Source organism: Triticum aestivum, chromosome 7D (assembly GCF_018294505.1).
Source record: "Triticum aestivum cultivar Chinese Spring chromosome 7D, IWGSC CS RefSeq v2.1, whole genome shotgun sequence".
Classification (NCBI taxonomy): Eukaryota; Viridiplantae; Streptophyta; class Magnoliopsida; order Poales; family Poaceae; genus Triticum; species Triticum aestivum.
The window spans coordinates 594,105,443-594,120,632 of NC_057814.1; the positions used below are offsets into that span (position 1 = coordinate 594,105,443).

The window sequence follows — 15,190 nt, forward strand, 5'->3', positions numbered from 1 at the left end:
GGAATGTCAAAACACAATGCCAATTTAACCTGAATTTTCTTTCGGGAAACAAGACCCACCAAGCTCCGGGAAGGAACAAGAGGAGCCACAGGGGTCCACACGGCCAGGTGGCACACCACCAGGGCGTGTGGAGCCCACCTACACTGCCTTACGTTGATTCAACCGCCATACAATCCTATAAATATGACAACATCTTATTGTTAGAAGAATTTTTCCGCCGCTGCAAGTTCCTTTTTAGCAAAGATCCAATCCGGAGGCCTGTTTCGGAGTTCTGCCGGAGGCTTCTTCATCAACCTTGCTGCATCCATGAATATGTGTGAGTAGTTCCATTAGGACCTTTTGGGTCCATATTAGTAGCTAGATGGTTCTCTCTCTTTTGGATCTTCGATACCATGTTCCCGTGAGCTGCCTGACATGATTGGATCAATTCGATATAATCGTTGGTGTGTTTGTTGAGATATGATAAATTGTCAGTTTAAACATGGTCATAAAGCGATTGCCACTCTATAATGTTTCTCATTGTTCTTGTTGAATAAAATAAGTATCTTCAAGGCCGTACAGTACTGTAGATATTACCTTACATGAGATACTATAAGTTTTTTAATCATTTTCATACTTCTGGTGATGTTAAGAGTGGCCGATGTACCCGAATTCAAGGATGCGACCACCCCTGAGAAATATGGATAGAGATCAACGTTCATACCGCGTTCAAGACTGAAACTAGTGAAGCCATAATCGATTGCTTGTTAGTGGTCATTTTAGTTCAGATCTAAAGGTTGAACCTTGTTCATGATATACTAAAACAACCTGATTATAACTATGAGAGTATGGAATTTGAAGATTTTTTGGTGCTTGAGCCTTGGCTCTTATTCTATTATAGTGGAAATGCTCCGAATGGATTAAATGCTTTCACTACTGGGAAAAGGCTTGTAGGTCACGTTAGTGGCAGGCACCGTTAGGTACACGCCACCACTATTTCGGCCAGACACCTGTCGTGGGTACAAAAGAGGGCTCACAATAGGTATTGGGTCTGTAGTGGCGGGCAAAAAATGCCACCCTCCACTGGTAAATTCTTACCGTGTTAGCCGTGGGCTAAATGTTTCAGTGGAGGGAATATTTTTGTCAACCACCACCGCTAGGTCATTTCGCAGTAGTGTATACTATTATGGAGTTTCTGGATCAATTATGCCAAAGTTGTGTACAATGCAACTTCACGGTTAGTGGTGTCGGACAAAATTAAGAGAGTCATTTACTTAGTTGCTCACGAGTCTCCTTGATATGGTATATAAGGCAGGACTATTTTGTCTTTCCTAAAATTTTAATTTGCAATATTTCATACATCTTCGTTTACTTTACGAATTGTAACACCTCGGTACTTGAGTAATTTGATTTTTAACCATCAAAGTGTAAATCTATGTGTGTGTGTGTGTGTGTGTGTGTGTGTGTGTGTGTGTGTGTGTGTGTGTGTGTGTGTGTGTGTGTGTGTTTTTGTGTGTGGAAACAGAACCATTCAAAACTTACATGTGTCATAAATTAGTTGGATGCATGGCCGGTACTGATATAAAGAACAAGCAACAAACCAGATGTGGATAGAATGCTCACCAATGCACATGCTTTTAATTTCTGCTAAGCTTTTCACATAACAATGAGTTTTCAGTTCTAGGGTTTCTATCTAAATGACTTTGTTTGGCACCGCTATCCACATGTGTGAAGCTTTCTGCAATTGAGTTTCAGGGTTCTACACAATTGGTTTGGGTGGCAACAACCAAATCTATTGCCAAAAGTGGACAAAAGTGGCACATGTGATTTATGACAAAGAAAGCATGAGATACAAGAAATATGCAATTTTATTATTTAGTGTAAAGTTAGCAAAGCTACTTTTGGGGGGGGGGGGGGGGGGGAGGTTAGCAAAGATTTTGACCTAGTAGCTATGTTATCTGGTAACCTGCTACCAAATTCAATCATCTTGTTGCTTCTCCATACCTAGTAGGACTGAACCTTTCAAGAACATCATCGGTTGTCCTCAGAACTTATCTTAGACTCACCTTACACAAGGCAAGTGTAATACCTATAGATGTGGATCATACTAGAATGGACTATGTTTGGAATCATACTTCTTCATGTAATTTCATGATGCAACAAGGATATAACCCAATTGGAAAATACCTACAATCACTAGTAATTTCATGACGCAACAAGATCATGTACATGCGGAAGAAAATAAGGATATGCTATACTGCAAATCCAAGAGATAAGTACTACAACATAGTGCCCAAAATATTACTATAAAAATGTTTCATGTTAAGACTACTAATAACTTTGTACTTCAAATATATTCGTACAATGATTGCTACTCCACATTTATTATGATCATTCTTAATGAATAAAATTAATATACCGAAGACAGTCCACTACGTTAGATATCACCACACATGAGTTACTATAGTTTTCTATAGATTTGGATACTTCTAATACTGTTGATCGATGTATCGAAATTCAGGGCCGTGATCCCCCGAGAAATCTGGATAGAGATAAATGTTCATGCCGCCTTCCAGACATAAACAAGTGAAGCGGCGGGGATTTGATTGTTAGTGACCATTTATAGTTCACTTATAAAGGTTACAACAAACCTTTTTCATGATATACTACAACAACCGGGCGCTTGGACGACAAGAGATTATGGACTTTTATGATTTTTTAGGATCCTTTGATCCTTGAGTCCGATTTCCTGAATTTGGAACTTGCATATTTCATAATTCTTCGCTTTGCACTAAAAATTGTAACAACATCGGTGTTTGCGCTATATTTTCTCTCTTCAGCTCAAATCAATTATCTCAAACACCACACCAAACAACATATTGATTAACTAATGGAGTAGACTGATGAAATGTTCTGTACCCAAAATATATTATGGTAACATAAGATAAGAGTGCACCCACACCAAAATAAAACAGAAGACAAGAGTTAACAGTACGTGATTGGTAAAAACAAACAACATGATGATAAACAACACCACAATACACCTATTACATGGTAGCGACACATGAGAACAACATTGAAAACATTTGTATTAAAACTTATATGATAGATAGATTCAGATTGCCTCTGGATTATCATGGCACATGACTATGGGATCTCGGTGCATATTTCGCACGGCTGCGGCTAAACAGCAGGAGCACCAGGGAAATACCACGGCTTGGTGAAATTGTCACCAGTTCCTTCTGTTGGAGCACTAGGAGTGACGGGAACGATGAACAGTTTGGGCTTCTTGAACACCAGGTGGTGAGAGGAAGCCCCTAGGGGTTCCATAGCTTTCCGCCTGCGCCACGATATGCGTCCGTCGGATCGGCTGCTGTGGCTGTGGAGCAGGTGTGTGCACATGCATCGGCTGCAGACTGAGACGTGCTCGTGCTGGAAGCGGGATGTGCAGGAACGGGTATGCAGGCACCGGTGGGGTGTCACCGGCGGGCGCTTCAAAGGGGAAGGGAAAGTAAACTAACAGCTTGGGTGGGAAAAAATCTTGTACGAGTCGTACGTCCCCGTCGTGAGACCCGCTCCCCCTGCTGACAGTTGGCAAAACGAATCCCAAAGCACCCTCCCCCTTTCTTCCACCTCTGACTTCAATCTCTCGTTTGATTTCTCTCTCTCCCCTCCCCTCGAGCAGCTAGAACCACCAAGTAGCACCAACAGGAGCCATAACACATGAGAGCACTCCCTCGCTGCAGTCCTACGCCCTGACATCTCCTCCCATGTCGCCCCCTTCCAGCACCAACCGTCCATGCTAGAGTCCCTGCCATGCTCGGGTCCAATGGCCACCATCAGCACGAGCTGCTCCGTCATCGCCGTCGAGGGCGAGCCCGTGCAGAGGTCGAGCGGGATCCGCAAGATCCCGACGCCACAAGATATGGAGTCCACGAGGAACCGCCACAGGGAGGTGGACGACCTTTTTAATGAAACTGCACGTCATCTACGCCCTCGGACCGACAGCGAGCCTGTGTAGAAGTCAGGAGAATAACGGCCACCGGTGAATAAGAAAGAGTAGAGAGCGAAGCCAGAGGTGGAAGAAGGGGAGGGTGCTTTCAGATTCGTTTGCCAGTTGTCAACAGCTGATGCGGGTCTCACGACAGAGGGCATACGACCCATGTCGTATAAGATTTTTTTCCCTTGGGCGGCGGTGGAGGCGGTGCTATGGGGTCCGGTGGCAACGTAACGACCTGAAAGAGCGGTGCGTCGTGTTCGTGGCTGCGGTGCCTCGGTGCAGCAATCACCTCCATTACCAGTTTGACAGGCGGAGGGTAGGGCAAGTTGAGCTTTGCCTTTGTGCCCTTCAGCTCCCTAGCCGCGAGGTCATAGGCGCACGCGGCGACCTCAGGGGAGTGGTACGTCCCCAGCCACAACAACGTCTTCGTCACCGGGTGCTTGATAGCTGCGGCGAACTTGTCACCCCCCTTCTTTCTCACCCCATTTAACCTCTTGTTCTCACCCGCCGCTGCGGCTGCCATGGCCTCTACCACAGTCGAACGTTGGTGAATGCGCTTTGAGGTGGACGCATGATGTGTGCAAGACGATGGGGGTTTAATAGCGGGTCTTGCGCAGCCCAGCCACCGGCATCAAGCCGTGCGTCGCGTACGTACGTTTCAGCCTCACTGGAACCACACCGGCTCAACATGAACGGAGTGTGGTTACTAACACTGACAAAAAAATACTATATATCATGGCGTGCACGTATAGAACCGCCTTGCAGCTTGCATTGTTCCTTTTCACTTTTGTTTGGTTGTATTTCTCCTAGCTTATACGGTTATACACGCACCGCTTTCTTGCTGATTAACACGACAAAAGATATATGCGATGGCCTGTACGTAAAGGGGTCAAGCACACTAGTACAGCTTTCATTGCTGATTTTACTACTTTCGATGGAGCGTCCTCGGTAGAAAAGCGCCGCATACGGGCACGTTACACGTCAGCCAAGCTTATCATCTGATGCACCAGATGGGACAGAGACCTAGATTACGTGCGCTTAGCTGATGTGAACCACACTTTTCTGCTGCTTATACATGTATTGTGTGAAGTTTGTCTTTTCTTAAACGGACGTTGTCTATTCTTCTAATGCATTTCTTTCCAACGTGGTTAAGCATCAATGTTAAGTTAGAAGTTTAACGGTTTACGGAATATTCAAAATAAATTAAATTATTTTTTCTGTTAAAAACACATCACAAGTCAGGTTGTTAGATTAATATTAGGTATTTCTATTCTTAACATTTCCATAAACATATCTTCAAAAAGTCTTGTAGCATTGTAGAGTTTTTCTAGAAAAAAGGCTTTCGGGTATCGTCAACGCTATCCCCTAAAACGGACCTAGTACCCAACCACGATAGTGATACAGGAGCTGGCCATCCAACCCTATCCATCAAATATCTGGTCACATATTAGATGGTATTTGAACAAACCGGTCGATCATTTAAACCGGACCAATTTCATCACATTTTTAACATATTTCATTTAACAAAAGTGTACATGACATTATTTTTAATATAAAATGTTAACTTAGTCGAAATCTTCGCCAGCCGTGGAGGCGTCCATGTTCCATGTCCGGTCTTCCCCATGTCCGGCATCTTTGCCGGTCCTAAGCTCCGGGGAGTGAAGCTGCTAGTCGCCGGCGAGCAGTGGCGTAGCCAGGCCCCAGGCTACAGGGTCCATGGCCTGGGGCGGCTAGAAAGTCCTTTGTATACTGTAGATAAATTCGGCACTGTAGCAACCATAATTACTGCAAAAATTCTACATCTACGGGCTGCAACCCATGGAAAACTCCATACGGACAGACTTGTCCACGACCTTCGCCAATCCCTTCCTCCCTGATTTTTAATTGTGGGTCTGCTGTTTCCAATTAATGTATGGCACATCAGCCTGTAGCACTTAGCCTGTAGCTTAGAAGGTTGGCCCGGGGCGTGGCCGAGAACTGGCTAGGCCACTGCCGGCAAGGAAGAGTAAGACATGGGTCACGGACATGCCCGCAAGGACACGGGCGTGTCCGTCTTTCATGTGCTACTTTTCTTTATCGAATTCCACCGCTTGGACGTGACTGGTCGATGTAAGGTCTACGATAGATGTGGACGGGCCGGACTCGTGGTCCTCAATGGGAACCGTGGGTGATGCGGAGCTGCCGCTGTTTCCGTCCGCAATTGCGTTGCAGTCGGCGCGAGCACTGCATGTGGTTTCGTAAAGGTATCAAGTACACTAAGACAGCTTGCATTGCTGATTTTACTGCTTTCACCGCTTTGCCGTTTCTGTTCTTGCGCGGATGCATGCGTCTCCTCGGCCGAGCGCGCGCTCTCGTACTAAAAGGCGCCGGATACGGGAGCTTATCGTCTGATGCCCCAGATGGGATGATCAGACCTAGATTACGAATGCTTAGCTGATGGGAACCACACTTTTCTGCCGCTTATACATATATTGTGTGAAGTTTGTCTTTTCTTAAACGAATGTTGTCTTTTCTTCCATTGCATTTCTTTCCAACGTGGTTAAGCATCACTGCTAAGTTAGGAAATTAACGGTTTAAGTAATTTTCAAATTAAATTATTTTTTCTGATAAAAAAATCTCAAGTCAAATTGTCAGATTAATATTCGGTATTTCTATTTTTATCATTTCCGTAAACGTATCTCCAAAAAGTCTTGTAGAATCATAGAGTTTTTCAAGAAAAAAGGCTTTAGGGTATCTTCAACCCTAAAATGGACATAGTATCTGTCCACGAACAGTGATACAGGGCTCGGCCATTCAACCCTATCCATCAAACGTCCGGACACACTTTAAACGGTGTTTGAACGAAATGGATGATCATTTAAACCGGTCTAAATTCATGACATTTTTTGCATATTTCATTTTAAAAAGTGTACATGACATTTTTTAACATAAAATGTTAATCTAGTATAAATCTTCGCCAGCCGTGGAGGCATCCTTGTTCCATGTCCCATCTTCCCGATGTCCGGCATCTTTGCCGGGCCTGAGCTCCGCAAAGTGAAGCTGTGGCTCACCGGCGATGAAGAGTAAGAAATGGGGCACATGCATGCCCACATGGGATACGGACGCCTTCGTCTCCCATGTCCTACTCTTCCTTGTCGAATTCCGTTGCTTGGATGTCGTCGGTCAATGTGGGGTTCAAGATGGACGTGGAACGGGCCGGACCCGTTGTCGTTGTGGCCCGATGGGAACCGCGGGTGACGCGGAGCTGTCGATGTAACCATTCCCGTTCGCGATCGCCTAAGTCGCCATGCCCGCCTCCACCATGACCACGTTGCAGCCGGCACGAGCGCTGCACGTGGTCTCTTAGAGCGCTACCTGTTGTTCGACGAAGTTCGGCTCCTCCGAGGCCATGGCCGCCGTGGTCTCCTCGCTTCAGAAGTCGCCATAGATTTTGGCCCTCAGCCAGCCAGTGATGCGGGAGGTTGGAGAGGTTGTAGCCTTGCTCCTCCGGCGCCAGACAAAACATCAACACTGGTGGTGTCGGCTGCTCCTCCGTCATGACGATGTTGAAGTGTGGTTTCGCCATGGACCTGTGCAGGCGGGGGCGCCGGCTCATCGTCACGTCGTCGTCTCTCACCTCCGGCAAACCAGCCTCTATTCGTCACGCATGACGGTGCTGCTAGTCGGCCCCAAGGCTGGCCAACTCGTGCTTCTTCTCCGCCGAGAGGGTCTCCCACTTCGCTCTAGAGCTTGTCGTGGCAAAGGTGGTGCACAGAGAGGAACGAAAAATGGACGTGGTGTGGTGCGGATCATGTTGTGCGCGGCCACGTATAAATAAAGGGCATCGACCAAACCAAACATCAAGTTGTTTCAGTGCAGACACCGGAGTAGGTTTCTCGGCTATCACGTCTGTGTAATGTCAACACACAGATAGATGAGCAGCCGACTTCAATGCGGTAGATAGTCGTCTCGTCGCCCCATCCGGTCACGTCTCTCCGGCATTGAACAGGCGCGGAGACCATGACGTGACGGGGGTGGCGCACTCGGCTAACACTCCCATTCAATGCTGGCTCTAGTGACCGGTCGCATCCCCTCTAGGCCGGCCTGAATGCAGCATTGAGAGTGGAGATGCAGTTGCGCCGGAGATGGCGCTTGCTGGAGAGAATATTTTGAGCGGACCGGGGTGTCGAACTTGTACGTTGTGGGGGTTCGTAAGCCTCCTAACCTCCCCCTGCTTTGCATCCAGTTGGCGGGATTTCGGACAAGCCGATGCGTCCGCACATCAATGGATACATCGTTGGATGGCTTGCAGCTCCAAGACACCTCGATGCCCTTAGTATTTACAGATAGACGACACACCAGCCAATACTTGTATGCACGTATTGCATTCTTCAATTCATATTTTCACTCTTTTATCCACACCATAACGATCAATATACACTGTCAGCTTGAGTTAGTATTCTGTACCACATCAATAAGATGGCATGCTAATGACATGAGTTTTTCTAAGATGCATGACTTCGATAAGCACATGACTAATTGTGATGTGGCAAACATGCATGTCTTGGTGAGGTTGGTGAGTGCATGTTGTAAGACTTAAAGATAGTTGATGTGATTCATGGCTAGAAAATAGTGAATGCTGACATTGAACACTTTTTGAGGTGGAGGGCTGCATGTTGAGAGAATTGCTTGTAGTGAGGATTATCTTTTTAAGAATATTTTTCTTATAGTGGGGATGAACTTTTTAGGAATATAGGATTTAGGAAGCCAAAAAAAATTGAATTTTTCTCAAAGGTAATAGATTATTACCAAGTTTTCTTTTAGATGACACTTGCAAAGTGTTCCTCACATATGCGAGGGCACCATCTTTAGTTATTGTGCTCAAACTTTGAAATGGTTAACTTTTTTATGATTTCCTGGATGTTCTCATTATGGCTAGTAAATAATACAATTTTTGTGTCAAATAAAATATCAAAATTGTAGAAAAGAATTTAATTATTATGCCTTTTTTAGGATCAACATTTCATAATTTTATTTGTATGAGCCATAATGGTAAACACTTCCTAAAAGACGAACAAAGAACATTGTCCAATAGAGTACAATTTTAAAAGGCTTAATCACATTGTACTCATTTAAGCAGCACCACTAAAGGAATACAGTTTGTTTGCCACATCAAGAATCCAAAACATACAATAGTACTTGTCAAAAAGAACGAGAACACTTCATAGACAATACATATTAAATTATATTGAAAATAAGATAAAATATAACAACTAATATGGGTATAAATACTATTTTCTTACTACTTCGTCAAGTTAAAGAGGAAAAAACAACATCTTCCGTAATATTCCCGTAAATAATGATGGAGAATTGACGCATTATTACATTGTATACATCAAACATAAAAAAAACTATGACGAGCCTGCAAAAACGTTATGAACTATAATTGGAGGATAGTCCAAAAATGTTTGTTATCAATTTTTTAAATCATAAAGATTCCGGTAAATCCTTTCGAATCAATTAACCCATTATTCCTATAAAGAATGCTAGAGTGCGCGCCTTCCCGGGCTTTTCGAGGGAGAGGAGAGGCTCCTGTCCGTCCATTGCCAGTTGGCTTGCGGCAGGAGCCTCGTGGGGCGGCTCCGGGCCATCCGATCTGCCCGGGCGGCTTGCAACCAGACGACCTAGCTGGAAGCTCGATGACGGGTGGCCCGAGGGCGCGGGATCGCTATAGTCTGGCGAAGAAAGCCTCCTAGTCGTCTGTTGCCGGGTAGATTGTGACAGCAGGCTCTCAGAGATTAGGCGAGCTGTTCGATCTGATTGCACGGCTCGCACCCAGGCGACCCAGCTGGAAGGTCGACGACGGGTGGACCGAGGGCACACAATCACTATAGTAAGCGCATGTCCATGACGGATGGACCGAGGGCGCGTGATCGCTGCAGTCGGCACGTGTACATGATGGGTGGACCAAGACCGTCATCTAGTAGACTTTGGCGCAAACGGCTTGGACACGGGCGCCCCACCTGGACGATCCAAGACAAGTGGAGCACGAGCGCATGCCCGGGGCCACAGTCATGCGGCGTCTCGCGTCGCTCCCGCGCCCGTGCGGGATGGTCATGCCGGACCCTCTTGTCGGCCTGTTTGCCCTTGCTTGATGGTTTAGTCGCTACAGCTGAGACGTGCAGTGTGCTCGCCTGTGCCAGCTCATGTCGGGGCCACGATGTGTGGTGGCATGTGTTGCGCCCAAACGCAAGAGGATAACCGCATGCGCATGTCGTCGTCTTCGCCTCCACCGGGCTAGTTTGGTCGCTATAGTTGGGGCGTGTGATGCGCCGTTTGCGCCAGCTTGCGCGCTGCTTACGCATGCTACTTGGACGGTTGGGTTTGACCAGCTAGGCCAAGTCTGTCGCACCATCCGATCGCGCGCGGCTGCCTGCCCGGTTAGACCTCGCGCCGGTGGCTTCGTGGCTGGTTTGCTTACGCCAACCAGGTGCTCGGTTGCGTCTGTAGTATCGGCTCTCAAGTCGGTGCCGGCTGTCAGTATCGTTCGCTCCATGTCGGGTTGTTTTGGTCCTTCTTCATTGGCCACCCCAGGTAGGATCAATGGGCGTTTGGGTCTTTTCCTTAGGCCAGTTACATTTGGCTTCCTCCACTCATATATCCTCTTACTTCTCTCACTGCGTCTTAGATATGTCTCAAACGTATCTATATTTTTTTTTATTTCGTGCTATTATATTTTCAATTTTATATATTTTATAGCATTTTCTATTATTTTTATGGACTAACCTATTAATCTAGTGGCCAATGTGAGTTTTTGTTTTCTGCATGTTTTATCAATATCTTGGAATCTCAAAAACCAGTGGAAATTTAACATAATTTTTTGGGCAACAAAGGACCCATCAAGCTTCGAGAAGGAAAGAGAGAGCCATAGGGGGCCCACACAGCCAGGTGGCATGCCACCAGGGCCTGCGGGGCCCACCTGCACCAACTTACATTGATTCAACCGCCATAAAATCCTATAAATATCAAAACCTCTTATTTTTAGAAGAATTTTTTACCGCCACAAGTTCCTTTTTAGCGAAGATCTAACCTGGAGGCCCGTTCGGGCGTTCTGCCAGAGGCTTCTTCCTCAACTTGGCTGCCTCCATGACTATGTGTGAGTAGTTCCATTAGGACCTTAGGGTCCATAGTAGTAGCTAGATGATTCTCCCTCTTTTGGATCTTCAATACCATGTTCCGGTGAGCTACCTGACATGATCAGAACAATTTGATATAATCGATCGGTGGTGTGTTTGTTGGGATTTTATAAATTGCCACTTTAAACATGATCATAAAACTATTGCTACTCTACAATGCTTCTCACTGTTCTTGTTGAATAAAATTAGTATCTTCAAGACCGTACAGTACTGTAGATATTACCTTACAGGAGATACTATAATTTTTTCAATCATTTTCATATCTCTGGTGATGTTATGAATGACCGATGTACCAGAATTCAAGGATGCGACCACCCCGAGAAATATGTATATAGATCAACTTTCATACCGCCGTACAAACTGAAACTAGTGAAGCCATCATTGATTGCTAGTTAGTGGTCATTTTAGTTCACATCTAAAGGTTGAACCTTGTTCATGTATATTAAAACAACCTATTTGTAAGTATGAGAGTATGGACTTGGATGATATTTAGGTGCTTGATCCTTGGCTCTTATTCTATTATAGTGGTGAATGCTCCAAACAGATTAAAATGCTATCACTACTAGGAAAAGGCTTATAGGTGGGGTCACATTATTGGCGGGCATCGATAGGTACATGCCACCGCTATTTCGTCTAGACAACAGTGGTGGGTACAAACGAGGGCTGACAACAGGTATTGGATCTGCACTGGCGGGCAAAAAATGCCACCCTCCACTAGTAAATTCTTACCATGTTAGTCGTGGGCTAAATGTTTCGGTGGCAGGCTATACTTGTCACCCACCACTGCTAGCTTGTTTTGTAGTAGTGTATACTATTATAGAGTTTGTGGATCAATTATGCCAAAGTTGTGTACAATGCAACTTCCCGCTTAGTAGTGTAGGACAAAATTAAGTGAGACATTTACTTAGTTTTTTTTTTACAAAACATAATGCTAATAATATGCAGCAGAGTCCTGCTATTTCCCTAAAAAACATTTACTTACTTCCTTACGAGTCTGCGCGATATGGTAGATAATTTAGGACTGTTTTGTCTTTCCTGAAATTCAATTTGCAATATTTCATACGTCTTCCTTTACTTTACAAATTGTAATACCTCAGTATTTGAGTAATTTGATTTCTCCAGGCAAGGAATACTTAAGATATTAATACGTTATCCTGCTAAATTTGAAGAACCAAAATAGAGTAGACTATGCTTCGGTACGAACATTTGATGGCAATAGTATAATACAATGTATTTAACCATCAAAATATAAATCCGCGGGCGCGGGCGCGCGTGTGTGTGTGAATGAAAACAGAACCATTCAAAAATTACACGTGTCATAAATTAGTTGGATGCAAGGCTGGTACTGATATAAAGAACAAGAGACAAACCAGATGTGGATAGAATGCTCACCAATGCACATGTTTTTAATGTCTGCTAAGCTTTTCACATAACAATGAGTTTTCAGTTCTAGGGTTTCTATCTAAACGACTTTGTTTGGCACCGCTATGCACACATGTGAAGCTTTCTGCAATTGAGTTTTAGGGTTCTACGCAATTGGTTTGGGTGGCAACAACAAAATCTATTGCCAAAAGTGGCCAAAAGTGGCATATGTGATTTATGACAAAGAAAGCATGAGATACAAGAAAGATGCAATTTTATGATTGAGTGTAAAGTTAGCAAAGCTTTTTTTTTTGGGGGGAAGGTTAGCAACGATTTTGACCTAGTAGCTATGTTATCTGGTAACCTGGTGCGAAATTCAATCATCTTGTTGCTTTTTTTTTAGGGAAACGGGAGGACTCTGCTGCGTATTTTTATTGATTTTCAAAAAAATTTTACAGAAGTGGATTGAACCAGAGGTTCAACTGGAAAAAAGAACTATACAGAATAAGAGAAAAATCATCTTGTTGATTCTCCATACCCAGTAGGCCTGAACCTTTCAAGAACATCATGGGTTCTCCTCTAAACTTATCTTAGACTAACGTTACACAAGGCAAGTGTAATACATCTAGATGTGGGTCGTACTAGATCAACTACGTTCGCAATCCTAATCCCTGGAATAACCCAATCGGAAAATACCTAAAATCACTAGTAATTTCATGATGCAACAAGATCATGTACATGGAAGAAAATAAGATATGCTATACTGCCAACCCAAGAGATAAGTACTACAACAGAATGCCGCAAATATTATTATAAAAATATTTCATGTTAAGACAACTAATAACTTTGTACTTCAAATATGGTCGTACAATGATTGCTACTGCACATTTTTAAAGATTATTATAATTAAATAAAATTAATATACCGAAGACCTTCCACTACTTTAGACACCACACATGAGTTACTGTAGTTTTCTATACATTTGGATACATCTAATACTGTTAAGACTGATCGATGTACCGAAATTCAGGGCCGTGATCCCCCGAGAAATATGGATATAGATCAACGTCCATGCTGCCTTCATGACATCAACAAATGAAGCCGTCGGGGAATTGAATGTTAGTGGCCATTTATAGTTCAGTTATAAAGGTTACAACAAACTTTGTTCATGATATACTACAACAACCTCGCGCTTGGATGACATGAGTATGGACTTGAGTACGATTTCCTGAATTTGGAATTTGCATATTTCATACTTCTTCGCTTTGCATTAAAAATTGAAACAACATCGGTGTTTGAGAAATATTTTCTCTCTTCACCTCAAATCAATTATCTCAAACACCACACCAAACAAGATATTGATTAACTAATGGAGTAAACTGATTATATGATTTGCATTCAAAATACATTATGGTAACATAAGACAAGAGTGCACCCACACCAAAACAAAACACAAGACAGGAGTGAACAGATTACTTGATTGGTAAAAGGAAACAACATGATGATAAACAACACCACAGTAAACCCAATACATGGCAGCGACACATGAGAACAACAATGAAAATACATTTGTAACTTATATGATAGATAGATTCAGATTGCCTCTGGATTATGATGGCACACGACTATGGGATCTCGGTGCATATTGTGCGCGGCCGAGGCTAAACAGTAGGAGAATCAGGGAAATACCACGGCTTGGTGAAATTATCATCAGTCCATTCTGTTGGAGCACTAGGAGTGACGGGAACGATGAACAACTTGGGTTTCTTGAACACCAGTTTGCGAGACGGAGCCCCTAGGGGTTCAGTTGAGGAGCGTAAGCAGCTTTCCGCCTGTGCCACGATCTGCATCCGTCGGATCGGCTGCTGTGGCTGCGGAGCAGGTGCGTGCACGTGCGCCGGCTGCAGGCTGAGACGTGCTCGTGCCGGAAGCGCCATGCGCAGGAACGGATATGCTGGCACCGATGGGGTGTCGCCGGCGGGCGCTTCAAAAGGGAAGGGAAAGTAAACTACCAGCTTCGGCGGCGGTGGAGGCAGTGCTGTGGGATCCAGTGGCAACGTAACAACCTCAAAGAGCGGTGTGTCGTGACCATGGCTGCGGTGCCTCGGTGCAGCAATCACCTCCTTAACCAGTCTGGCCGGCGGAGGGTAGGGGAAGTTGAGCTTTGCCTTTGTGCCCTTCAGCTCCCTAGCCGCGAGGTCGTAGGTGCACGCGGCGACCTCGGGGGACGAGTACTCCCCAGCCACAAGAGTGTCTTCGTCACCAGGTGCTTGATCGTTGCGGCGTACTTGCCCTCCCCCTTGTTTCTCACTCCAGTTAACTTGCTGTTCTAACACGCCGCTGCGGCTTCCATGGCCTCTACGACAGTCGAACGGAGGTGGATGCCCTTTGAGGTGGATGCCGGATGTGTGCAAGACAATGGGGGTTTAATAGCGGGTCTTGCGCAGCTTACCCGGCCGGCATCATGCCGTGCGTCGCGTACGTACGTTTCAGCTTCACTGGAACCACGCAGCCTTACCAGGAACGGAGAGTGGTTATGAACACTCACAAAAAATATATATGATGGCGTGCACGTAAATAACCACGCCTTATAGCTTGCAATGTTACTTTTTACTTTTGTTTTGGTTGTATATCTCCTTAGCTTATACTCGTATACACGTTGCTGGTCAGGCGA

At 44.8% G+C, this 15,190-nt stretch overlaps 2 pseudogenes; both read right to left on the minus strand.

The window, feature by feature from the left end:
• Positions 1 to 3,162: 3,162 nt before the first annotated feature.
• LOC123171367 (uncharacterized) lies at positions 3,163 to 4,502 on the minus strand (annotated as a pseudogene).
• Positions 4,503 to 13,956: 9,454 nt separating this feature from the next.
• Positions 13,957 to 14,869, minus strand: LOC123170502 (uncharacterized; annotated as a pseudogene).
• Between the last annotated feature and the right edge of the window lie 321 nt (positions 14,870 to 15,190).